We start from the raw sequence: 26,798 nt of genomic DNA on the forward strand, positions 1-26,798 counted from the left end.
ATTGATGATCGTTAAGGTATCTAAATCGCTTAAACCAATTGACAGACTGAATCTGTCAACCTGAACCGTACTAGCTTTAAGGGAGTTATCAATGCCTTAATGATCATCATTTTGGCTGAAAATTTGCAGAGATGATCTATACAATAGTACCTAAAAACTTAACGGTCGAGATGTGGATGTGCGACCGAAAAGTGACCAAAAACTCGAACTTCACACGTTAATATAGGATATGTATATACATATACAGATCCTATCTAGAGCGAGGCCTCGCTCTGAAATTAAAGTGCGAGGTTAGAGTTTAGGGTCACTTTTCGGTCTCATATCCACATCTCAACCGTTCAGTTTTTAGGTACTAATGTATAGATCATCTTTGCAAAATTTCAGCCAAATTGATGATCTTTAAAGTATCTAACTCGCTTAAACCAGTGGACGAACTGAATATGTCCAACCTGAACCGTACTAGCTATAAGGTAGTTATCAATGCCTTAACGACCATCAATTTGGCTGAAATTTTGCAGAGATGATCTATACATTAGTACCTAAAAACTGAAAGGTCAAGATGTGGATATGAGACCGAAAAGTGGCCCTAAACTCCAACCTCGCACTTTAATTCCAGAACGGCCTCACTCTGGATAGGATCTGTATATATTTATATATATATAATTTACAAATAAATATTATTTACTATAATTCAAAAAATTCTTTAAGAACAAAAAAATAAGGGTGCGGCTATTGCCACCCTACCATTTTCTTTGTTTACCCTACAAACATTTGAATTATTGAAAGACTATATTACCCAAGTGCAAAATGACTAATAAGTACACTAATTTTCTAAATCTAAATATGTAAGAAAAAAAATAAATGTATAAGTAATTAATTAAATACAAAAACTACTTAATTTCTCATTGGATAGCATTAATCTTTATCTTCTCAATCCAAATTTGAATTTATTACTATTTTTTTGTCTTTTTGTTGCCTCGTCATCGTTAATTCGTTATTCAACTCACAAAACCATTATCTTTAACTTCATCAAAATCTTTGCAAAATTCTTTATGAACACCGAAAATAAAAATTTAAAACACGAAGAAAAAAAAATCAATCTCTTCTTCATTGATCATAGTTGTAAATTTACTAATCTTTTTACATAAATTGAAATAGAGAACATTGAAATTCCTGATAAAAAAAAAATAAAAAAAACATTGAAATTGAAAGAAATTTTTTTTTTTAAATGGGAGTAAATTAGATTATGATTTTATTAGGAAACTTTAATAAATTTTAATTTTTTATGAGTATAAATTAAATGAGAGATTTTCGTTAAAAATATTTATTTTTTAATTGGATATGTCATATAAGGATATTTTTGGAAAGAGAAATGAGTTAAATAAGTAAATTTAATAACTGAAATTAAAATGTAGGGTGTAATGAGCAAGTAGGGTGAACAAAGAAAATAATATGTTGGCAATAGCCGCGCCCAAAAATAATCAATGAATCTCGATGAGTTGATGAACATCCATCAGCTTCACTTGATTCATTAATTAGGATAAGAAAATAAATTTGATAAATGAAACCTGCGCACTTGGAAGGAAGAAAAATAAAAACCAATAGCAATAGAGAGAGATAGACTGTGCCTTTGAATTTTTTTATAATTAATTTTTCAAACAGTCCAAAACGACATTGTTTTGTTTAATGAAACTATTTCTAAACGGCATCGTTTCGAGGATCTCTTTTCCAGGAAAAGAAGAGAAAAATTCAGGTACCCTCCCCAAACTATTCTGCCAAAGCCAATTTGATACCCGAACTCTCAAAAGTATCAATGTGATACCCGAAGACCTAAATTGGCATCAACGTGATACTTCCGTCCAAAATCTCTAACGGCTCCGTCTGTTTGCTGACGTGACAAGCACATGGGCCCAAAAAAAAGGGCTAAATAGACTTTTTATCCTCTCTTTTTTGGCTAATTCATTTTTTTTTTCTTTTCATTTTTTTTTCTTCTTTTTCTTCTTCTCTTATTCTTCTTCTTCTGGGATTTTCTTCTAGCCCAAATCAGGCAAATCCAGACTCGCAAAGAACCATTTATTAGAGATTGGTATCTTTGTTTGAAACTCATCCAAGCATTAGCAATCCTACAAATCTCAATGAGGAAATGAATAAAGAACCTGGAATTGGAATGATTGTACCATAAATGGAACAGCCAGAGCAATTAGCAGAGGGAATCAACCCAAACAAGCAATTCCATGAATCCTTAATGCCCAAGTAAATAAGCACCCAACTCTCTCATTATCGAATCGATTCAGACAATTTGTGCGCCGGTATCACCTGCCAATCCAACAAATCAACAACAACATTCTCAGCCACCCCCTTTTCCTGATACTACCACATTATCTTCATCAGCTGCTGTCATCTCAATATCCATCTTTTCGGGTACAGTTCCTCCATTATCAATTGTTTCCTGGACTTGTCCAGATTCCACAGAATGAAAAGAATCATCCTGCCCACTATTCTCGGTTTTTCGAGCACTATCTGAACCATAAACTGCTATATCCTCTCCAGTATCCTCCTTTTCCTTGGGAGGAGCAGAAAATCACCACTGTGAAGCTAAAAGCAAAGAAAGCAAACTACATTACTCACAAACTAGAATTTCACCCCTGTTTTGTTCTAAAGCTTTAATCTTTATCACAAAAATTCGAAGCAATACAGAATGAACATAATTGGGGGCTGAAATTAGGGAATTTGGAAAGCTCCATACCTGGTTTGGAATCAGAGAAGACGAAGGCTTGAAATCGTGGCCTGATGATCGTATACGTACGATATGAAATTTGGTGATTTATCGTTTACCGCCGGTTTTGAAAATCCCTCCCTCTTTGATCAAAAGAGGATCTATCAAAGCAATTGAAGACCAGTCATCGGCAAGTTTCTGACTTTGAAACACGAAGGTGATCCAGCCTCTCTCCATGGAAGCCGTCGCTTGCTCTCCGTCCAAACCCACACCGTCTCTTCGAGCTCCCAAATGAAGTCGTAGAAGAAGCAACTGATGAACTCTGGGTGGCTTTAGTTTCCATTGGGTGTTTATTATGTAAAGAAATCAATCTGCAAATGTTACTCCAATGATCTGTACGGGTAGAGAAGCAGCGGATTCCGGCCAAAGAAGCAGAGTGCGGCAGAGCCATAGTGAGAGAGAGAGAGAGATTGGTTGAGAAATTCAATTTAAAAAGAAAAAAAAGAAAAAAAAAAAAGAGAAGAGGTTATTTTGGTCTTTTACCTCTTTTTTTTATCTCCATGTACTTGCCACGTCATCAATTTGACGGGACCGTCACGGAAATTGTACGGAGGTACCTCGTTGATATCAATATAAGAATTTAGGTATCACATTGATACGTCTGAGAGTTTGGGTATCAAATTGGCCTTGGCATCATCTTCTTCTTCCTCAACGCTGTTATTCATTTCTGCCTAATTTCTGCCATTTTTAACAGACCCAAAGGTCTTCTTCGCCTTAAGCTTCTTAACCAGCTCAAAAGATTGAGGTTGGGCAACTGCCAAACCTTGCCACCCCTTGAATCCACCCCTGGGAGAGTCTGAGAGTTGTCTGTTAGATAGGGGTAAAGAGATAAATTTTACTACTTTTATGTTGAATGGAGCGACGGAACACCTGTTTTTCTTTTTTTTTTAATAAGGTTAACTTTTAAGGAAAATTTGAGGGATTTTGATCCTTGTACAGTTAGTTTATTTCATATAAATGAGTGACCAAAAAGGTCTCCAATTATAAATGGTTGAACTGCATGTGATGAAAATTTACGCATGAATTGCAAGGGAGAGAATTCTTAAGTTCACCAGAATTCAAAGAGAGAAAAATGAAATAGCAAGCAAAAGAAACTAGTATTTTCAATGATGATGGCTGAGAGCTAGAAAGCCAGCTCATATACGCAAGCTGATCGAGTAGCTGGATAAGAACACGCACGTGTCCCTAAATGAGGGACCATTTAATAGAAACCCTAGCGCATATCTGTAGGGTTTGGATGAGACAGAGAGAGGTTTGGCGGGATTTAATGATATGATATTATGATATAAATTTTTTAATTTAAAAATAAAAAGTACATGTTTTTTTTTTTTTTTTTTTTTTCAATAGAAAAGAAGCAAAGAAAAAAGAATAAAACATTAAAAATAAAAAAGACCTACATGTTCTAGTTTGATTAGGATTTCCAGTTCTAGTTTGATTAGGATTTCTAGTTCTAGTTTGATTAGGATTTCTATTCCTAATAGGATATATAGTGTTATGTTTTGTCATATTCTTGTCTATAAATACCTACCTCCAAGACAGGAGGGAAACAAATCATATTGCAAGAGACATTCACCCGAGCACCAAGCCCTTAGATATGGACATTTCTGGAATCACAGCGAGATCAGCAGCCGGCGGTAAGGAGAAGGCGAAGGAGAAGCCAGAAGAAGGGTGTCGGATTTGTGGTGATGACCACCAACACATTCGTTGCCCGTACTTGGAGTGTGTTCCACCTGGTGCAACTGTTGGCCCTGACTATCTAGTAATATGTGACTTGTGTCGTTATGAGTTATTGCAGCCTACTGCGACTCATTGTTGGATGTGCGGTAAGTGGGGAGGACGTGCGGTGGAGGCGTCTACCTTCGATGAGAGCTATCGTAACCACCTAGAAGAAGATTACATAGCAGAACCAATTGTCTATGCAGAGTACATAGACTTTGACAATTACACAGCACCAGAACCAGAGCAAGTTCAGAAGACAGAACATCAGGATCGCATAAAGAAACATCATACAAAAATTAAAAGTCGGACTCAGAGGAAACACAAAAATAAAAGCCAGACTCTGAAGAAAAAGAAATGATATTATGCCGGAGATCGACGTTGCCACTTGAAGATCATTGCCTTTCTTTGACTCAGAAGATCTTTGCTATTGTTCTATTCTATATATATGTATATATATGGTCTTGTATTGCGTGGGTTCTATATATATTTTATACTAGCAAGGAAACCCGCGCGATGCTGCAGGATTGACATGTTTTTCTGAATTTATACGTAATAGAGTAATTCATAATCTAATGAAAAAAAAAAAAAAACGCTTTATCATTGATCTAAGAACCATTCTAAGAGTCTCCAAAACATGCTGCAACTGTAAGACCTAATTTCGATTTTCTATACCAAAGAGAACGAACATTGACAGGATCATAAAATATTAAATCTGAAAGTGAATTCAAGCTATTCAAATCCAGTGTACAGAAGAATGTGAAATAGCTAAATAATCGCATGCAACAAAAAGTTCTCTATCATTCCCATAAATGAATGCCATCTTCATGTGAATCCCACCTTCAGGTACTGCTATATCTAGAGTCTTTATCTGCTCTCCAGTAGTTTCATTATCTTCACCATATTGCTTTTTGAGGTTTTTTCACAATGTTAACAACTTTATCAATGTTAGCACATTCTTCTTGAGAGAACCCATATATGCCATTGGAGCTGGTCTACAATTTCTTCCGAGTCTGCATTAGATTACATCTCCCAAAAGTCACAATATCAGTGTGCTTACCTTTGTTTTCTTATATTTGGAATCTGATTTTATCATGTAAGAGCAAAGTTTCAAGTAAAATTTTTACATTACTTCAACTCCAACATATAAGCTATCATATGAAGATAAACTTGCAGTCAATACTTCCTATCAATCTATCGATACAGTATTTATGTTACATTATGTTACTTGAACACACTCGATAACCAAAAGTTTGCATATATAATTGAATTTTGTATACCAAAAGAATAACTGCATTATCCACTCAAACTGACAGACATACTTTTTCCAAGAAAAAAGATTAATCATGTTCAATCAAGATCTTAGCCATTCATTAAAATTTAAAAAAAAAAGTACAAAAGAAAAGAAAAATCACACAAATGGTTGAAATCAAAGCTTAATTTGAATTGAGAATTTACCATTCTCCACATGAAAATGTCCCAGGCAATAGTAAATTGGCATTCAGCTGATGAAATGAAAATTCTCAAAAAAGGACTAAAACACACAATTACAGCATCAACAAAGCAGATTTGTTACATGATAGACTAAATCTTCCATTATGCCTCTTTAGGTTTTATTATGAAGTTAACTACTCTATGCTTTCACATTACATCTAGTGGTTTGTGTTCTATGGCAGAGTAATGATACGAATAATAATTCAGATCCGGTGATGGCAGGGGGAATGGAGGCTGTTTTGGGGGTTGTTAATCCCGATCCGGTATTCAGTTGTTCGGATCGGGTAGTCTGGGCAGCCATCGAATAGATCGGATTTCCTTTTGTTTTGGATCTCGATCTATGTCGACGGCTTGTCCCATTAGTGTTTGCGTTAGGAGGAGAGGCCGCGGGTCTGTTGTGGTCCATCGACGGCGTTGTCGGCTCTTGTTCGGGGATCAGAAGGCTAGCAGCAAAGGTTGGAGGAAGGTGATGGCAGATCCGGATTGCGGCAGGGGTTTGAAGCGAGTTTAGGCCGATGTTTGGGTTAGGTTTAGCTGATTTTGGATCTGGACTCTTCTTTGGATTCGGTTTCTGGAATTAGCTTGGCTCTGATCTAACTTGGGTCTGGACCTGGCGTGTGCGTTTTTTTTTTTTTTTTTAGTTTCTAGTTTAGTTTAGTTTTCTGTTGTTGTTCGTGGTGACCCTTTTTGGGTCTTGTTGTGCTTCAATGTGTCCATACACCAACGCCTATTGTGATGATGATCCTCTAAACATATTATATTCCTTCTTGGGTCTGAGTCATGACACTAGCGGACGAGGCCGAGATGACTGGTGCTCATTCTTCCTTCTTGGGTCTGAGTCATGACTCAATTGGTATGCCGGCGTTGGCTCGAACCATGCTGTGGCCCATTTTGCTGGATTGTGGTCATTTGTCTTATTGGTGTTTTGGAGAGTTTTAGCTCCATTTTTTGTTTTTAGAATTTGGAAGGTATGTCTAGATCAGTTGAACGGACTTGAGTTAGAAGTAGGTCTTTTGGCTGTTGTACTATATTGCATTCCTGCTTGTAACTTTTCTTTTGCTGGAATGAAGTATGGATGATGATTTGATCCAAAAAAAAAAACTCATATCCTTCATATGATGACGGCTGATTTAGATTGCTGATACAGTATCAATCCTTTAATGGGATTTGGTATATAGATTGATCGAATTTATTGTTATGCATCATTCTGCTGGTAAATACCTTATGTAGCTCTTTCTTGATTCCCAGTTTGCAGTGTGCTAGGGTTCAGAACTAAAAGTACAAAAGAATACTTCAATTCAGGGTTAATTCGATAATTCTATTCATCCCACAATGAGGGTATATATACAAGTACAAAGGAGTAGTCTAACTCTAATAGGAAACAAATTTTCCATAATTACAGGATATCCTAATTAAATAAAATCCTAATTACATACAGATTTACAGCGATTCTACACTCCCCCTCAAGTTGGTGCATAGATGTCTATCATGCCCAACTTGTCAACCGAGCTGTCAAATACCTTCTTGGACACTCCTTTAGTAAGAACATCAGCTAATTGCTCCTTTGAGTTTACAAATGGAGAGTGAATAACTTTTCTGTCTAGATTTTCTTTAATAAAATGACTGTCAACCTCCACATGCTTTGTTCTATCATGCTGAACTGGATTATGTGCAATCTCAATGGCAAGTGTATTATCACAATACAAATCCATAGGCTTTTTATGCTTGTAACCTGGGTCTTTCAAGACATTACAAATCCACAACATTTCACAGACTCCATGTGCCATACCTCGGAACTCAGCTTCTGCACTTGATTTGGCAATGACTTTCTGCTTTTTGCTACACCAAGTGATAAGGTTCCCTCTAACAAAAGTAAAGTACCCAGATGTAGACGTCTGTCAGTTTTATCACAAGCCCAATCTGCATCTGTGTACCCAACAACTTCCAATTCATCTTTTTTCTGAAACAATAACCTTTTACCTGGCGCCATCTTCAAGTACCTCAAAATACGAAAGACTGCATTCATATGTTCTTCACTAGGAAAATGCATAAATTGACTAACAACACTCACAACATAAGCAATATCAGGTCTAGTATGTGAAAGATAAATCAACCTTCCTACAAGATGTTGATACCTCCCTATATCAGTTGGAACTTGATCAGGATAAATAGCAAGTCTGTGATTCATCTCAATGGGTGTCTCCATTGGTCTGCAGTCCAGGATCCCCGTTTCAGCAAGTAAATCAAGGACATACTTCCTTTGTGAAAGCAAAATCCCCTTCTTAGACCTTGCAACTTCAATACCCAGAAAATACTTCAGTTGTCCCAGATCCTTCATTTCAAAATCCTTTGACAGATACTTTTGCAATTCATTCATCACTTTCAGATCATCCCCTGTAATAATCATGTCATCAACATACACAATAAGAGCTGTAATCTTACCATTCTTACGTTTGATAAACAAGGTATGGTCAGAATTGCTCTGTCTGCATCCAAAGACTTTCATGGACTTTGAAAATCTTCCAAACCAAGCTCTTGGAGACTGCTTCAAGCCATACAAAGACTTATTCAATTTACACACCTTGCCAACGTCACTTGGGTAATTCTTAACACCTGGGGGCACATCCATGTACACTTCTTCCTCCAAATTCCCGTTAAGAAACGCATTCTTCAAATCAAACTGGTGCAAGGGCCAATCTTTGTTTGCTGCAAGTGAGATTAGAATCCGGACAGTATTAATCTTTGCCACAGGTGCAAAAGTCTCCTCATATATAATCAATCCCATAGCGTTGCGTATATCCTTTGCCAACCAATTAACCTCGCCTTATATCCATTAATAGTTCCATCTGCATTATGCTTCATAGTAAATACCCAACGACATCCTACATTCTTCTTTCCAACTGGCATAGGTACTAGCTCCCATGTTGCATTCTTTTGAAGAGCTTCCAATTCTTCATTCATCGCCTTGGTCTATTTTGGATCGGTCAATGCATCCTGCACGTTACTAGGAATAGATACAGTAGATAATTGATCAACAACAAGTGCATGTGACCCAGAAATCCTATGGTTAGACATAAAATTAGCTATAGGGTATTTTGCTTTGGCTTCGATATTTGGTTCATATTGTTTCTTAGGAATTCCCTTGGTAACCCTTTGTGATTTCCTAGGTCCGACACTCTCTAACCCAGAAGACTCATTAAAGTTTAGGGGTACCTGAGGTGGATCATTCTGACCGGGATCTTCAGTTGGTGATGCAGAAGAGGGAATATCTTGTGTGTGAGCTTCAAATACGTCTTGATTTTGATTCAAACTATCCAGAAAAGTCGTCTCTTCTGTCTCAGAATTCACAACGCTCTGTTCGGCAATTGCATTTTCTATTTTGGAATTCACAACACTCTATTCGGCAACTGCATTTTCTGTTTCAGAATTTCTACCTTTAAATCGTTCCTCCAAATTTTCCAAGTCTTCAAAGTCATCAAAATCAATAATAGAACGAGGATTTTCTTCACAACCTCTATCCCCCTGAAGGGAAGACTGAGAAGCTCCCCCTGAGTAATAAGGCTCGGATTCACGAAAAGCAACATCAAGAAAGACATGTATAGTGCCAGTAAGAGGATCATAACATCGATAACCCTTCTGGAATTCAGCATAACCAACAAATATACACTTACGGGCATGGGGATCAAGCTTACTGCGTTGAGGCTTGGGAATATGAACATAAGTTGTGCACTCAAACACCCGGGGCTCCAAATTAGGCATAGAAGGGATGGTCAAAAGTGTATGAAGCTTCTGATGAGGATTCTGAAACTCAAGCACCCGTGAAGGAGTACGGTTGGTAAGATATGCTGCTGATTTCACTGCTTCTCCCCAACAAGACCGAGGTACATTCATGCCAAACAAGGAAGCACGAACAACTTCCATCAACTGCCTGTTCTTCCGTTCTGCTAAACCATTCTGTTGAGGATTATAAGAATTGGAGGTTTGATGACTAATTCCATGTGACCGACAAAACTCAATCATAGGGCCATTCACAAACTCTCCACCATTGTCAGACTGAAACACTCTGATGGATTGTTGATACTGAGTTGCCACCATTTTGTGAAATTCAGTAAACGTTCCAAATACATCACTCTTATTCTTCAGTAATGACACCCATGTCATGCGAGTGCAATCATCAATAAACGTCATAGAATACCGAGCTCCAAAAAGAGAAGGAATTTTCGCAGGACCCCAAACATCAGAGTGAATCTTCATAAAAGGAACATGACTTTTATTAAGACTTGGTGAATATGAAATACAGTGACTCTTGGCCAGTTCACAAATGTCACCGTGGAAATCCAAATCACTAACAACTAAAAACAAATGGGGTTGCAGCTTCTTAAGATAACTAAAGGATAGATGACCTAAACGGCGATGCCATAACCATACAGCTTCCTTCGTATTCTCTACCCCGTTGATCTGATTAGCTTGTCCCAAAAGATGCTTCTGTTTCTTTCCAGTCTCTGTCAGATCCATATAGTATAATTTCCCCCTTCTAACACCATAACCAAGAATCTGCCGAGTCAGAATGTCCTGAAACACACAGAAAGACCGATATAAGGTCACAATACATGCAAGAGCTAAAATAATTTGACCAACAGACAGGAGATTATAATCTAGTGATGGAACAACTAAGATAGATTCAAGGGTTAAGGTATCAGATAAAGCAATAGAACCTTCTCCAGTGACAGGAGTTGGAGTACCATCAGCAGTAGAGACAACGTTTTGAGGGGAACGTCTAAGGTTTTTCACAACACTAGGGTCATTGGTCATATGGTCAGATGTACTTGTATCAATTATCCATGTACTATTAAAAGTAACCTTACCCTTCATATCTGACTGCGCTACATTAGCGGAGGCATTGTCTAGGTAAACTTCCTCTGTAGTAGTAACAGCGGCCTTGCCCAGATTCTTTCGCGGTTTATTGGTGAAGTCCCACCAATCAGGGTAACCAATCACTTCATAGCACCGTTCCTTGCTATGACCTAATTCCCCACAGATAATGCACTTTTTGTTTGCATATGGATTTGGTTTACCTAGAGGACGGCGTGGAGAAGGTCCTGAGAAGCCTAGAGGAGGACCCTGTTTGCGTTGAGCCATAACAGAAAATTCGGTAGTTACCCAATGCCCCATAGCCTGTTTCTCTGATTGCCCCATTGAGGAATTCAGGATTTTCTAGGGTTTCAAGATGGATATGAATGTTTTGGAAAAAAAAGTTTTTTTTTTTTTTTTTTTTTTTTTTTCTGCTTTTTCTGAAAAAAGGTAGAGTGATGGTGGTTTGAAATTCAGGATGGTTTGATTTCAACGGTGGTGATACGCAACGGTTTGTGGTGTTCTTCGGGATTCAAGATTCAAAGGATGCAGTGCAAGTTCAAAGGATTGAACCTGCTCTGATACCAAGTAGAAAAGAATACTTCAATTCAGGGTTAATTCGATTATTCTATTCATCCCACAATGAGGGTATATATACAAGTACAGAGGAGTAGTCTAACTCTAATAGGAAACAAACTTTCCATAATTACAGGATATCCCAATTAAATAAAATCTAATTACATACAAATTTACAGCGATTCTACACTAAATATTAACAGAAAGGAAAAGTAGAGAACTTGGAATACCGGGATGATTCTAGAAATGTTATTGTTAAAACAATAATGCACATTGGAGTTCTCTAAACCATTTTGTAGCTATCTAGATTAGTCTAGACCATGTTTTGAAGTACTCGGTCAAGATTAGTCTAAAATGATCATGTAATTATACATCTAGAGTGTTCTAGTGTTATGTGCTAATGTGTGGTTAGCAATTAACCACATGAAATAAGGTTGGTGGTGCAAGTCGGTTATTAAGTTGTATTATTATTATTATTATTTTAAAACCCTTAGGCCTCGTTTGGTTCACGGAAGGGAAATCAATTCCCTTGTCTTTCCTGTGGGGAAGGGAAACTAAAGTTCCTGTCAGATTTCATTTCCTGTGTTTGGTAAAGCAGGGAAAACATCCAAGAAATACCATTTGATTTCCCTTCCGATGTTTGGTTGGTGCAGGAAAGGAAAGTAAAAATATATCAATGTTTCAATAATATACCCTTCTATTTTAAAATAAAAACAACATAGAATGAATTTTCAACACTACCAAGAGTACTCAAGCAATTAATGTTGGGGTATTATTGTCCAAAATTATTGTAATTAATGCTGGGAAATGGGATGGGAAACTCAATCCCATGAAGTTTGAGTGGAATGAGTTTACCCCCAACTTTCCCTTATGTCAGGAAAGCATTTCCGGACTTTGTGGTTACCAAACAAAGGAAAGGAATAACTTTCCTTTCCCAAGTCCTCAAATCCACGAAACAAACGAGGCCTTAGTCCACCCCTTCCATACATAGTAAGAATCACTATGCCAAAAACCTTATCAAACGACAGAAGAAAACTGTTGTGTGATTTGGAGTGCCACCGTTGTAGAGCGAGCCGTTGTCTGTTGAAAATTCAGACAACGGTGGAACACAGTTGTCTGTTGAAAATTCAGACAACGGTGGAACACAGTTGTCTGAGAAACACATAGGCAACGGTTATGTGTTATAACTGTTGTGTGATAGCTCGACAGATGCCAGGTGCAGCCCTGCGCGGCACTTGAGATGCTATCTTCAGACAACAGAACTTGTTTAAATCCGTTGTTTGTTAAGACTTGTCAGACAACGGAGTTCTAGCGTTTTCTGTTGTGTGAGAGTAAAGTAGAAGACTTATTTTTTGAAAAAACCATTGTCTGATATACGAGAAATCTGTTGTATGATCATTTAAACATCCATTTTACCTAATGAACAGTAGTGATCAAATGGAAATAAAATTTGATGCAAACAATCAAATGAAGATAATACTCCAACCCATATTTTAAAATTCAAAAATACATTGGAACCACCAAGATACAACTCGTATTAGTCATTGTTCCACAAAATCATGAATCGGTGACAATTTATTGTCTAACATTGCATCAGGGACAAAAACATTAGTGTGCTAGAAATGGATTAGTGTTTATTGGACTATTTATGATTGCTTGCCCACTTTGGCCATGACTAATGCTTGCTCTTGCTGCTCTTTTTTTTTTTTTTTTTTTTTTTTTTTCTGCTTCTGCCACCACATCAACTTGTTTCAAGAAGCTGTATACAGTACTCCTACATAAAAAGCCACAGTGCCACACTGTCCATGAGTAACATAACAATATAGTCATGCCTTGACAGCATACCTGAATTGATAAGTTAAAGTAGATGCGAAACAAGATATATACTAGAAAATTGTTACTCTTATGAAAGTTTTTGAAAAATGTAATTAATAGTCTGCTACACTCAAGTACTTAGGCATTGCTATTTAGATTTGGCTTGGAATGTAATCTAGTCTATTGAATAATAGAAACCAAGTTTCCAATCTCATACCAAAAAAAAAAAGCAATAACAACAATACCATTTGTGCAGCTGGATACTTGTAAGATGTTACTGTTGAAATGTAAAATCCCATGATTTCAATTAGTTGAGCTGTTTACTTGTGGGAAAATGCATTTATCACTCACTCAAACCCCAAATATCATGCAAAATATCTCAATTAGGATGAGACTTACTTTGATACCAGAAGCATGACAGAAAAAAGCTTCAGGAGATTGTGAGTGGTAATGTCCACCATGGCCTACAACACCCTAGGGCACTGTTATGGTTAAGCCTAAGAAGTTATACAAGGAACTGATCATGAACAATAACAAGAGGACTGGCGTAAGTAAGCTTCAAAGCAATGAAACAAGTGAAGTTTTCACCTCCACAGTTAAATTGGTTTCCACTTGGGTATCTGAATTTTGTAGCTTCATTGACAATCTGCAAAGTTTGAGTCCCTCAATTAGTCATCAATGTGAGTGTATATGATAAAACCTAGTATAGGAACTTAGGAAGTGATTCATGACTGATCAAAAGCAGGAAAAATATAATCTGCAAATTGGATTTCTACAACAGCTCGATTGCCCTATCAAAATGAAACCAAGAATTCATGAGGCTTGTAGGTATCAAGACATTAAAACTAAAGTAAAATCTAAATCTACTCAGTAATCCCAAATTTCCAATACTAATCATTTGTAATAACAGAAAGCTAATTGGCTCACTAAATACCTCTGTGTTATCCCTTGCTTGCATTTCAGCAGTCAGCTTCTATTTTGGACAGGGGAGATGCACATTATAGGATTAATCAAGTCATAGTATCTGCATAGATAAATTCCACAGTTTTGGTTCCAGAAACTTTATGAAAGTGTGAATACAAAAGCCAACACTAGAATAACAGCACCCAACATATACAACTACTTATTTGTTTAAGCTCTGGTGCCCATTAATTAGGTTCCCTAAGATGAGATAAACAAAAGGAAAACTGACTCATACCCAATCAATTATAAAGCCGCAATTTTTACCTGTGGTGGAGATGAAGATCAATGTTGGTGCTCCAAAATTCCTTTACTTGCATATTGGTGCCTAACATAAATTCAAGAAATTTACAGAGGTCAAACAAGCACCCTAAAAATACTTGCTATGATATTTTCAGACTCTTTCCAAGACAAAAACAAAGACAGCTCAAGTTATAGCAGAATCCATTTAACAACGATTGGAAACAAATTTAGCATACATTTTTAAAATAACATATGTCCTGGATACATTTTTTCAATAACATATGTTTCTTCATTGATGCATATTAACAAATTATTATAATTCAGAAAGCATCAAAGCTAATACAATCCTATTTAGGCACCTAAATGGTTGGAAGTGTTACTGACCTTATCATTGAACTTCACAATAACCTCGTTTCTTTCATCTGAGGCTGACCTTGACAAACTGATCAGATTTTCCATGCTCTAAATGGCAATTAAAAGTAAATAAAAAAAACGTCCTTGATTAGAAGCACTTATATGTGAATACAACTTGCCAATGTGTAGCAGCTACAAAAATGAATGGTATATCATTAGGAAAAACTTAAGAAATTATTTTACTGAATAGCTTGAATATGAAAGAGTCTTGAGAAAAGAGAAAAGAACAAAAAAAAAACAAAGCAAAACAGACAAAGAAAGCCACAAAAGTGTTAATAAACTGCCTTTGGGCTAAATTGCTGCCAACCTAATCAACTATCTGCAACGAAAAGCACTAGAATCCAGAATTCTAAATTAACTAAAACACAGCTTCAGTATCATTTCCTGTCAATTCCATTAATTATAACACAAACTCCAAAACGAAGCACACATCAATTAAAACTTGACAAAAAAAGCATCAAATTTCGAAAAGGAAGGAAGAGAGCTAGTATATACCGGCGGGTTTGGACAGTGGTGGCAGGTGAATTGGGTGAGGCAAACGACAGAGCCCTTCTAAACTAGTCCTCCCTGTGATCTTCAATATTGGCCCCTCCGTTAGGCTCATGTCCATCGCTGGAGAAACTGAAGGAAAAATTGTAACTGAAATTGAATATGAAGACAGAGAATTGAAAGATAAATTGAGTGGAGAACCTTACGGTGTCATTTCGCTCCTTTTCCCAAATTGAGCGCCGCCGTCTTGATCTCGTCGAATTTCTTGGATGCCCCGGCCAGTGACTCGTGAGATCTATTGGAGGTTTCGAAGACCTAACCTTCACATTCCTTGATCAGCTTCTTCTTCCCAGTGAACCAGCAGATCGAAGAACCTCCTTTTTTCAGTATTAAGAACCCTAATCTCAAGTCTAAATAGCGGAGAGAGGAGAATTACATGCCTCTTGAAATTCAAAAATCGGAAATCGAAGAAAAGAGGGCTTAGGGTTTGTGAGTCAAAGAATCGCAGAGAGGGGAATGAAATGAGAAAGAGGGGAATTGTGGAAGTTCTTTTTGGCTGAAAAGTTTCGAGAAGAAGATGGGTTCGATTCTTTAAGAGAAAAGACGGGTTCTGCTTTCAGATGCTAGAAGAAGATGAGTTTTGCTGTTTTTCTCGAAGACCAGCTACCCAAGTGTTGAAAATGGCCAAGTACGTGGGAGACAATATGCTATTAAGTTTGTCAGAGCGGCAGACTGTGTGCATTTAAGTTTAGTTTTTGATTTGTATAACCAATTCCGACAACATATAAATTACTTTTGGTTGTCTGATAGTATACACTGAAACTTCAACATAGGGATCCAACAAGCAAATCTCCCACCTAGTGCAAATCACAAACTTATTTTTCCCGCCTAGGATTACCATCACACATTCATACAACAAAAATAAGTCATTCCGTTGTAGGAGCTTCTAATCATTTACTAGCATTTTACCCAAAAATTGGCCTTTTTGGGGCTAATCACTCTCATTTTGAAGTACATCTGATTTTCTTCCAACCTTGCACAACGGAAACAAAAAATGTGTTGTTTGTTATTTTGCAACTTACTCTCATACAACATATACAACTGCACTGTTGTGCAATGTGAGTCAAAATTTCGACCCACATTTGAGCAAGGTGAGGGGGGAATTTTTTTCTCATTCAGACAACAGACAAATCCTTATAACTGTTGTACAATAATCTTGGACCCAAAAAAAATTGATTCATGACCTCCTTATACAACTAAATCTCATTAAACCTGTTGTGTGAAGCAGTTTTAGTGATCACACGACGGAAATTTTTTTTTCGTTGTCTAAAAAGTGTAGTGTGATAAGGATTTTGGCATAGTGAATTGAACCTATGACCTTTACAATGTCGTAGTTATAACTTACCAACAAGTCACAGTACTCTTGTAATGATGACTGAATTAAGAAGTATCAAGAAGAAACAATTAAGCTAGAAGTGCAAAGCTTTCTCTCTGCTGTTCCAATCTCTTCTCCTTTTTTTCAAAGTTGTTGTCATACTAAACTCCTTCTCCCAAACTCTAGGTCCAAAATAATTTGTCCTAGAAACATTGTCGTAGCCCATCACAACTAGGGGTGGGTTCGGTTTGTTTCAGTTCGGTATTGAGCCTAAACCGAGCACCGAACCGAACTTGAATTTCAGTTCGGTTTTGCTTTTTTCAGACTCCAAAATTGAAACCGAATCTATCAGTTCTGTCCGGCCCAATTTCAGTTTTTTTTTTTTAGGACAAATTTCAGTTTACTACCCTCTGGTTTGCACTCAACATCATGTCAGGCTCTTTCAATTTGATCAGCAACACCCCCATGCTTTCAATTTCAATCAGCCGTGCCCAAATTTTTCCGAGACATCCAAATCAGACGTTAAGTGATGAGCTGGCAGCGACAAAGTCAGCGAGTGGGCCCACAGAAAGGGGCAAACTAGACATTTCACTTAATTTCCACCCAAACTCAAAAAAAAAAAAAAAACCCAAATTTCCACCCAAACTCATAACATCAAGAAATTTCCAGGATTCCACTCAAACCAAATAAAAATAATTACAATTAACAACTATAAATTTAAGCTTGCTAATCAATCATCTCAGACCAAACAAAAAAGCTATTATTAGATCAATTATGCAACATAGTTGGAACAAGAAGAGATAGAGAGAAATGGGTGGGATTGCTATGATATATATGGGCTTTGGCAGAAAGACTCAGAGCCAAGAAGGTGCAGAAGAACAGATGGTAAAAAGTGGAGGTGTTCAAATGAAGCATACCCAGATTTCAAGTACTGTGAGAGGCATATACACCAAGCGAATTGCCGAATAGTAGACTTCTTCCCATCTTCTCCAATTGATGAGTTTTGAAACAAGACCTGTAACTTTCTTTTGAAAGAAATACCTAGATTTCAAGTATTGCGAGAGGCATATACACCAAGCAATTCTCATGAACCAATTAACCAGGAACAAATTGAGTTTCAAAATTTTGAATTTAGGTATACAGTGAAGAACCCATATTAGGTGTAGAAGATGGCTATATCTGACAAAACTCAAACAACCCAAATCCAAATGAACAGCACAGAGCATAATTTATTCATACGAACTCTGATTTTAGGTTCGGTTTTAGGTTAATTACTACCCTGAGGGTTCGGTTTTAGGTTTATGAAAATTATGTCCTTGTTCACAAATTTCCCAAAAACTTTTATACTAAAATGGAAATGTCTTCTAAAGTTCATAATTTATTCATACGAACTCTGATTTTTGTGTTCTGCATATGCACGAACTCATATCGACGAGCTCTACGTCTTTCATGAAGAACGTTTTCCCAATTTCCATACGTAGAAAAAGTCGATTTCTAAAAATTGACCGTTTCGAGCTTTTTGTTATTTCAAAAAATTTCTATTCCTTTATAAATCTGAAAGAGCAAGTCATCGAGACTAAAATTCGTTCAATTGAACTTTATTGATTCCACACAAAAAACATGAAATTAAATTGAAAATCGAGGTCATTACAAGCAATTCTTTCTCATGAGTTCTATACATATTCAATTTCCATATTAGAAAATTTAGTTGCCGAGCCTTTCAATCAATATGACTATTTCACCTATTCAATTCTTTCTAGACATTCACTTACAGTATACACCTACAAAACATAAGGCAACCAAAATATTATCTAAGAACAATAAAGTAAGAAGTTTGGCATGAGATCAGAGCGCTTGAAGAACGCCTTACTTAAAAGATTTAATAATTTGCCTACTTTGAAGAGAAACTAAACCAATGGCATTTAGTACAAAATATGTGGCAATTTGCCTATTACATCTCTTGGAAAAATAAAAACTTAAATAGAATTGGCGATCTATTGATCCCAGCCAGATTTGAAATCTTCAACCCTTCACTCCAAAGGTGTAGCTACATACAGGCTCCGGTGGGCTACAGCCCACCCCAAATTTTGAAACAAAACATTAATTTGTAGCTTAATTTTAGTTTAACAAATTAAATATTAAAAATCAGCTCAACCCAAATTTTTTAAACTTAGCCCATATGTGGTTTATTTTTTATTTTTTTGGTCAGATATATGCTATTTCTTTTGAGAAGCAAGTTGATTATTTATGAGTCTGATGTACCTCATCATGATGTGCAAATACTACTCTTTCTGAGTTATGTTGAGAATTTTTTGAAACAAAAAAAATCACAGAGATATGAAATTATTGATCAGTTGATCCATTTTGTTTTGACTTTGCTGGTTTCTACAACAACTATAGAAAGAGCATTTTCAATTATGAAACATATCAAAATAACATTGCGCAATAAGATGGAGAATGACTTTTTGGCAGGTAACATGATTGTCCACATTGAAAAAGAGTTGGCCGAGAATTATGATATAGATTCAATAATTAAAGATTTCGCTTCTAGTCAAGAGCGCAGTGTACAATTTGAGTATATGTTCTTTTGTGTTAGACTTTTGTTATCGAATTTTTATCTTATCAGTTAGCTATATGATTATTTGATATGTGTTCAATTTATGATGTAGTTTAACAAGTTACTTGTAAAACGTAAAAAAAAAAAAGATTAGTGAACTTTTTATAAATTTTTTTTTAGCCAACCCCAATCTAAAATCCTAACTCCGCCATTGCTTCACTCTAGATGATCTTCTTGATGTTCTTGTTCTACATAGTGAGCTTCTCTTGCTTCACAATATGCTTTGTAGGCGGTGACAATATCTCATGAGCTTTACAAATGTGTGACACTTCGCATCGAGAACATACATCTCTATGCTCAAACTCCATTGATTGAGGCGCTTTGAGAGCGTCATTTGGATGGCTCTTAGTGTTGGTGGCGCCACCAACATGGCCAGAGGCATTGCCTCCCTCTCTCTTTCCATGTTGACCTCTTCGGTTCTGTGTCCGCCTATTTTGGCGATTCCTTCCTCATTAGAGCGAGACTATGGAATAGAAAGTCCCGAATTATCCCTGGATTTAAAGTTTTGCTCTTGGCACCCTCCTTTAGGGGCGCGACTATAATTGGACTCCGGAATAGTCAGCACGAGTCTCGAATTATAGTTCTTCACAAGTATGTTGTCATGCTTTTCAACAACATTCATGGCACTAATTAGCTCATGAAACCTTGTGATCCATCATACAATAACATCGATTCGATAGTTCTTGGTAACCATCAAAGCAGAGACGGGGAAGGTAGAGAGAGTCTTCTCAATCAACATCGCATCTGTGATATCTTTTCCACAGAATTCCATTAAGGATTTAATATGAAGTGCTTTCAAGTTGTAGTCAAAAACTGACATGAAATCACAGAAGCGAAGGCTATGCCATCTCACTTCTAGGTCAGGAAGCAGGGAGTCACATACATTGCCAAATCTTTCTTTGAGTGAGACCCACAGCCTTCTAGGGTCTTCTTCATTCATATACTCGTTCTAGAGCGAATCATCTATATGATAAGTCATTAGGATGATGGTTTTCGCCATATTTGCCTCCAAGGCTGCGCTATTTGCTTCCAAAGCTTGAGCTTTAACACATCCTGGCTAGGCTCAAGAATCATATCCAAGATTCCTTGGGCCTTGAGATGCTGGCGGACATCACGAACCCACCTCTGATATCCAGAGTTAATTGTTCCCAATGGAGCAAAATCCAGTTTGTTCAGGTTATTGATCCTAAAAGAGAACAAGAAAAAGTCTTAGTTTCGGAGCGGAAAAGGCTACCATAAAAACAATAAAAATTTCTGAGTGTAGTTGCTTCCAAGAAATTAAGAATTTTCGAGCGTAGTCGCTTCTAAGAAATTTGATTCCAATAGGGATTGGATTAGATCAAAACAATGATGTGTGTGGTTGATCATATATTCTCTACAAACTTTAAGTTTGGAGATCTCAACAAGTTCCAAGCTTAGAGGTAGCATGAACCCCCATAGTTCGGCTAAGGTCTCCCGATGAAAAAGAAAGGGGGGTAGAAAAAGGGAGGTTGCAAGTCCTCGAGAAAAAGAAGAGAAATTGAAAAAACTCAAAAACGGAAACTTTTAGTAAAAAATACCTCTAAATAGTGGTCGGAAAGTTGTTGGAAAAAGTCATCAAAAAAGTCTGCCGGAGGTGGCCGGAAATTAGTGACGATCGGTGGTGACCGAAGGTTGGCTGAGGATGGCTGCAAGCGAGGCTAACAGAGCTATTGGTGAGGCTAATATGCTCGGCAGCATGTGCGGGTGATGTGTAGGGCTGCGTGGGGGAGGCTACTAGGCGTGGGCGAGAGCTGCCAGCAGGTGTCGACAACAAATGAGGCTAATTTGTCGATTCTTAGGTGAAGAAAACTGAAGGCAGGCTACAAGGCTGTTGCGCAGGTGCTAGACGTGTGCGCGCGGGGGGAGGGGGGGGGGTTGCACAACTGCTACACTGGCAAGGCTAACAGGCTAGCACGCAGGGGGCGTTGCGCGCTGTCGAAGAGAGGGCGAGCGAGGCTAAAAGAGGGCTAGCGAGGCTAACCGAACCTGCTCAGATCTTCCAGTGGCCGGTTCAATGCTTTTCCAGCCAGCTCCAGCGGTTCCGCCACCGCTTCTGGAATCCTTGGACTGAGGGTTTCGATATATCCAACGGTGGTGCTAGGGTTTGAAGGCTACGGTTTTAGAGTTTCAAGGATAGGGCTTCGTGCTGATAACGTGTTTAAAGAAAACTGAAATTGAGATAAAATTGAGTCGTGTTTTCTTTGATAATAGGGACCTATTTATATAGAGAATTACAAGCAGAGATTTAGAGTTGTATAAGGAAACATAATCGTGCATGGATTGGATATCTACGAATATATCTCTGAGAATATCTCTAATATTAACCCTATTACAACTAGAGTAAGTAACCTCAAGTTTGAATCAGACACATATTCAGAATTTATTTGATCCCATTTGGACTGCATTGGTTGTGTTTTTTGTTTTTTATTTTTATTTACTTGAAAATCTTTAGAAGTCATTCATAATAAAAGTATATAGATTTTCTAGAATCAATAAAAAGTCTGTTGCTAATATCAATGGTTTTAAGATATCAATAGCAATCTATCAACTTTTTAAAGACACTACTAGAAAAAACCCCCATCACACACGGATGAGAATCCATGTGAAATCATAGTATTGCACATGGAAATCCGTGTGAATATGTCAATACAAGCGGTACAACGACGGATAAAAAATCCGTACGTATTACTGGCGTTGCTAATACTACTTACACACAGATTTTTTGAATCCGTGTGAATGCATTTAATGGGTCCCACTTAAATCACAACTCCAGCAATTATATCCCATGACCGAAAAGATCCGTGTGTACCAAATATAATATATTTGATTGAATTTTATTAAATTATTTACAATTACATATTTATTTTTTGGTCCCTCAGTTTATTGTCCTTTCAATTCCCAATACCACTACATCTCCTGTCACCAATACCACTAAATCTCTGGTCCATTTGAATTCTTTATACCACCAAATCCATGGGGCAGAGCCAACTCGTCCGATTCAAATACTAATCTCACAGAAGAAGCAAAACAGATATACTCGCAAGTCTGTAATGCATGAGCTGATATACAAGTTTTCGAGACAGGAAATCTAGTACCCAAAAAGCAGGAAATTGACCAAATCTAGAAGCAGAACCGAAGTGAGTGGGTTCGATTTTGATCTGTTACGGATTCTTCTGCAGGCACCAAATCGGGAAAAATAACAAATCTGGATCAGAGAAGTAGTAAGAAGTGCAAAAAATCTAGGAAGGCAATCACAATACTGTAAATTGGGGAGAGATGGAGAAAGAGAGACTTACAGTGTGTTTAATTTGTTGAGAAATATCGAAACTTCTTGGCTCAATTTTCTGCTGGGTTTGAAAGATCCTATAACAACCAACAACATCAGGCTGATCTACAAGATTTATTAAAGAGAGAAAATTGAAACCCATGTTACCTGGGGATTTGGCATCACGAGTTCATATATGAGGTTAACTGAGGGAGAGAGCGATCTGAGCATTTTCCATCAGTTCTCCTTTTTTTTCTTCTCATAGCTCCTACTTGCGGTGGTGACGGAGGAGATGAGGAGTCTGGCGGTGGGGGTTGAGAAAGGAGGGGTTGGGAGAGAGAGGGAGACTGGGAATAGGTGATTGGAGTGAAAAGAGAAGAAATGGAAATAGGGACTGGAAGTGCATTTGATAGTCTGCAACCCAGTTTTTGAGTCTCTGTTTGGCAGAATTTGAACTTCGAAGGAGCCAAAGAGATATTTCCCTCTTTGGCAACAATTGTTTACAGCCCCTTCTTAGCCACTAGTAAACGATAATATATACCAACCTAAGCAGTAAACGATAAGAAGGAAGTATGAAGCTCTTTATCAAATAATATAGGGTTTTTTACTTCAACAGTGTCTGAACTCTTCGAGGACTTTTAAAAAGATACCTGAACTTTCAAAGTTATCAATGTGATACCTGGACTCATTTTTTTGTATCAACGTCATACCTACGGGCAATTTCCGTCACGAAACCGTTAAATTTTGCACGTGTGACCCACGTGAGTCACTTAATGAGGGTAAAAAGACTGATTTGCCCTAAAAAAAAAAAATTTTGTTTTTTTTTTTAATTGTTTGTTTTTTTAATTTTTTTTTCTCTCTCTCTTCTTCCTCACTAGTTTTGCCTGTACGTTTCGCCGGAGAGAATCATCTCCCAAGTTGAACAAGTTTCCTCTGTTGCCATGGCCGACCTGAAATCCATAGCCGAATGCATAATCTCCTCCGATTACGCAAAGGTGTGCGTTCATATTTACAAAATCATCAGAAGCTCGGAGTGGAAGGATTCGCCTCTTCTCGGATCCATAAGGAGGTCCTCGAGCTTTAGAATCTAAAGAACCCTAATTTTCTAATCTTGTTCAAGAATTCAAGGTCACAACTATTCAATTGTCTATAGAGAATTGAATGTCAAACCAGAATTGTGACAATGAAATCAAAGAACCTTAATTTGAAGATTTGCCCAAATTTTTTTCACTCACCGAATGTAATTGCTCAACCCCAAAACTGCACAAGCCACCATTAATCCAATTGGAACTGAACGCAGAGGCTCGGAATCGTCGCACCAGACTTCCACCCCGTGATGTTGACGCCGGCAAGCATAACTGCTCTAGAAATGGATAGGTGCTGTGGTGTTAGTTTTATATCCCGAGTTAGTCACTCCCTTCGTTCGAACCTCGGAGCAATCGCGTAACACAAAGCTCCCAATTTGAACTAGCACGGCGATCTAAGCTTGAACGGGCACCAGCTCATGTTTTAAGATGTCAGCGATGCATCGATGAAGCCAGGAAATCCGCCGGCGACGGTGGTTCCGACAGAACCCGTAAACACCCAAAAAAACTGTTGGCCTTCGATTTCCTCTCCACGGTCGATGAATGGACGAACCACGACCACAGAGATGTCTGCGATGGCGAGACAAAGAGATTGGGACCGGTGCGTTGCCGTGCGGTTGCCGGAATCCCCAGTTACGATCGGGTTATGCTTTCGCGTATTTGGGTAGTCAACCGGATCGAAGATCCCAGAACATCTCCGGCAAGCTGCACAAGAAGGTCTGGATCGCCGCCGGCGATATTCTCCTCTCTCTCTCTCTCTCAGAGATCCATCTGTGTGGAATCTCAGGTGGTATAGTCTGAGGTCTCGATCTCTCTCTCTCAGAGATCCATCTGTGTGGAATCTCATGTGGTATAGTCTGAGGTCTCGATCTCTGTTCCAGTTCATGGCTGAAGGGCTTGTGCAAAAGTCATTTTTACCCTTATTTTTTGCCTCACGTGCGGGACACGTGGTCACAGTTAATGGTTCCATGACGGAAATTGCCCGTAGGTATGACGTTGATACAAAAAAATAAGTCCAGGTATTACATTGATAACTTTGAAAGTTCAGGTATCTTTTTAAAAGTCCTCGAAGAGTTCGGACACTGTTGAAGTAAAAAACCCAATAATATATACCAACCTAAACTCTATCCACTCATGCTTTAAAGAGAAAAACAATAAAATTCAAAAATTCAAAAGAAGTTAGGAAGTTGATAAATTCAAGTTAAATAATGAGGAATATTGAAATTTGCAGGAAAAAAATTCCCCCAAAGAAAGAGAGAAAGGTGTTCAATTATGAGATAATGAGAAAATATTGAAATTTGCAGAAAAAAAAAATTTACACAAATATCTGTGTAAAATCAAATACATTTATTAAATTTTATGTATTTAATTTGTTTTAGTTTTATTTTGAAATACAATTCACACAGATTTTTGTGTGTTAATTTTAATTTCACACGGATATCCGTGTGAATTTTTGCGGTCCCACTTTTAGAATTTTTTTCACACGGATGACTGTGTGAATATAGTTTTCACACAGACATCTGTATGTATTGTAGTGTTTCTCACACAGATTTCTACCCGTGTGAATATCTGTGTGGACTTCATCTGTGTGAATTGGCTAGTTTTTCTAGTAGTGAGAGTCTGTGTACTTTTCAAAAAGTCTGTCATTTAAAAAAGTCTGTCACAAATTCAAATCCAATACACCCTCGAAAAGCGAGACCAGGACGGCGGAAGAAACCTTATCCGATTCGATCTCCGAAGACATGGACCAAAATTTCTCAGGGTCGACTGCAAAATTGAGAGGAGCGTCGAACGATGAGATCTCGATGGGGCAGCACGGGGATTTGATGAAGCCCAATAGCTCTGAGGGTATGAAAACTCCTTCCTCTTCTCTTGTCTACTTTAATCTTGTGGTTTATTTTGTTGCCGCAATCAGTAATTTTGTGCTATCCATCAGCCAAAACAAAGGTCTCATCGATCACCGATCATACTGATTTGGTCCTGGAGGGTATGCAAATTGCTTAGTGTCTATTGTAATATTGAAAATATATTTACTTAACATGTTGTTTATTATGTTGTAGAATTTCGTTCCTCAAGCGCTACAATATTTTCGTTTCTCATAAAACCCCCTATCCTGTGCAACACACACTTGATTTATGTAGTAGAATTTTGTTGTTGCAGAGCCAGATCGCCTCGGGAAAAAACCCGGCAAGGACATTGCACACCCCGCAAAACCAGACATCAGTGCTGCTGCAGCCAGTCTCAACCCCAAATTAGCCGCCCTTTCTCTGGGAAACAAAGGAACTTCTCTTTTTATAGTAAAAATATGTACGATGCTTTTGGTTTATGTAGTAGACTTGGTTTCTGGGAGATATGTTATGCCTAGAGAGCCGAAGCTCTAGCTTTTTCCTTTTTCCTGCCAGAATTGAATTTTATTCCCAAAATCTGTGTAATCTTTTCTTTTATCTTTTTTTTTTTATCAAGAAGAAACTTCATTACTAATGAACTGGATACAATGAGTTTTGGTAACATCTCATACATAGAGATAGCCACTGGACTTTACACTCGAACTCCAAAATGACTGACTGATGGAGCCAAAAAAGGCCCCAACTTAACTAAAGACTAAATACTTGCACAACAATTAAATAGCAGAGACAAAATGCGCAAGAGCAGTGAATCCATGACACACAACTTTGTCAACACTAACTCGCCACTCAGAGTCCTCCTGATCTGCCTTTGATCAACCAAGTCGACACTCGTTGTGACTTTGAACCCGACCATGGTGAAATGCTGGACCGTTAGACCTGAGACTAAATGTTGGACCCTAATGTCAACATCGTCAATCCACAAATGCTCCAAATCGCCATCACCTTTGAACCAAGATCAGACAGGAACAACCCACTAGAAGGCCAAGGATGATGGTCTGTGCCAGTATGCCACCGCCAGACATTCTCGCCACCACTGCTGACCCAACTCCAGAACAGGAACGCCCACGATATCGCCGAAAAGAAGATTGTTTATGCTAAAATTGCAATGCACCCGACCCAACAACTAATACTTAAAACAGTACCTTGAAAGTGACTTATTGCTGAAAAACAAAACAAAAGAAACCCAACCCTAAA

The 26,798-nt window shown here is 37.8% G+C and overlaps 1 long non-coding RNA gene across 4 annotated transcripts; it reads right to left on the bottom strand.

Annotated features, from left to right (window-relative positions):
* Nucleotides 1–12,897: 12,897 nt before the first annotated feature.
* On the bottom strand, nt 12,898–16,071 carry LOC133739858 (uncharacterized). 4 transcript variants are annotated; one of them, XR_009860854.1, is made up of 8 exons: nt 15,541–16,071; nt 15,341–15,466; nt 14,816–14,893; nt 14,456–14,516; nt 14,163–14,252; nt 13,817–13,874; nt 13,628–13,692; nt 12,898–13,187 (listed from the first exon to the last, which is right to left on the bottom strand). It is a non-coding gene; the product is annotated as an uncharacterized LOC133739858 (long non-coding RNA). The 4 variants fall into 4 exon arrangements; XR_009860858.1 differs by having other exon boundaries at nt 13,628–13,702; XR_009860853.1 differs by having other exon boundaries at nt 13,628–13,710.
* Nucleotides 16,072–26,798: the final 10,727 nt, after the last annotated feature.

This window comes from Rosa rugosa, chromosome 1, assembly GCF_958449725.1.
Source record: "Rosa rugosa chromosome 1, drRosRugo1.1, whole genome shotgun sequence".
NCBI classification, from domain to species: domain Eukaryota; kingdom Viridiplantae; phylum Streptophyta; class Magnoliopsida; order Rosales; family Rosaceae; genus Rosa; species Rosa rugosa.